The sequence below is a fragment of the Scylla paramamosain genome, unplaced genomic scaffold (assembly GCF_035594125.1).
Source record: "Scylla paramamosain isolate STU-SP2022 unplaced genomic scaffold, ASM3559412v1 Contig17, whole genome shotgun sequence".
Classification (NCBI taxonomy): domain Eukaryota; kingdom Metazoa; phylum Arthropoda; class Malacostraca; order Decapoda; family Portunidae; genus Scylla; species Scylla paramamosain.
Genome location: NW_026973682.1, coordinates 722,415 through 723,900, shown reverse-complemented (window position 1 = coordinate 723,900; position 1,486 = coordinate 722,415). Strand labels below are relative to the sequence as shown.

The window sequence follows — 1,486 nt, the reverse complement described above, 5'->3', positions numbered from 1 at the left end:
TGATGATGATGAAATACTGTAGGTGTGTGTAGGCAGAATGACACACACACACACACACACACACACACACACACACACACACACACACACACACACACACACACACACACACACACACACACACACACACACACACACACACACACACACACACACAGAGAGAGAGAGAGAGAGAGAGAGAGAGAGAGAGAGAGAGAGAGAGAGAGAGAGAGAGAGAGAGAGAGAGAGAGAGAGAGAGAGAGAGAGAGAGAGAGAGAGAGAGAGAGAGAGAGAGAGAGAGAGAGAGAGAATGATCATGCCCTTTATCATTTATTCATTACGTGTGGCAGCAAAGAATTTTCTTTGAGGACAAGGAGCATCAACACGCCCATTTTAACTAATGCTATGAAGGACCACTACTGAAAACTGCACTAAAGGAAAGATGCTAAGGAATTTTCCTTACAAATATTACTAATACAGAAGACCCTTGAGGTTAATTACAGAATACCAATAAAAGGTGTTACGCAAATTCTTGAAATAAAAATGAAAAACAGTAGGAAGTACTTCAGGTCTCAAGAAATTATAATATTAAGCACATGTAAGTTTATTGTTGTTTTGACTGTTTTTGACTGTTGTTTTGACTGTATATATATATATATATATATATATATATATATATATATATATATATATATATATATATATATATATATATATATATATATATATATATATATATATATATATATATAATTCTAGATGCCAGTACTATTACATAATATTATAGTCAAAGAAACTTCGTCTGTGTTTTTCGTGTACAGAATAAATTTTAGTCATTCTCCTCTGTACTGATTCTAATAGACCTATATCTTTCCTGTAATGTGGGGACCAGAACTGCACAGCGTAGTCTAGATGAGGTCTGACCAGCGCCAAGTATAACTTTAATATTACTTCCGGCCTTCTGCTTTTAACACTCCTAAAAATTAATCCTAGTACCCTATTTGCCCTGTTTCTGGCCTATATGCATTGTTTTCCTAGACGGAGTTCAGAGCTAACTATAACTCCTAAATCTTTCTCGTACCCTGTACCTACCAGAGTTTCGTTATTTAAAAGTATGTGTACCTCCCCGGCGGGGAATCGAACCCCGGTCTCCCGCGTGACAGGCGGGGATACTAACCACTATACTACCGAGGAATTATAATTTTGGATAATTGGGATTCGAACCCAGGACTTCTTGGTTATGAGCTGTGCGTGCTAACCACTACACTACGTGTGTAAAAACTACACTACACTACAGTGTGTAAAAAAAAAAAATCAGTTCTTAGGAACCTGCAGATAGGTATCCGGAGGCGTAACGTCCTGTAAGTTCTTAGAAACCTGGTAACAATTAAGTGGAGCCATGACATCCTGCAAACAAAAACAAAGGCCGGACAGAAACTTGATGACATGTAAAGACGGCAACTCAGGACGAGACCAAAGCCTATCAAGAGTCTCCGCCTCTTTAAGA

The 1,486-nt window shown here is 38.1% G+C and overlaps 1 non-coding gene across 1 annotated transcript; it reads right to left on the bottom strand.

The window, feature by feature from the left end:
• Positions 1-1,101: 1,101 nt before the first annotated feature.
• Trnad-guc (transfer RNA aspartic acid (anticodon GUC)) lies at positions 1,102-1,173 on the bottom strand. Its single transcript has one exon. It is a non-coding gene; the product is annotated as a tRNA-Asp (tRNA).
• Between the last annotated feature and the right edge of the window lie 313 nt (positions 1,174-1,486).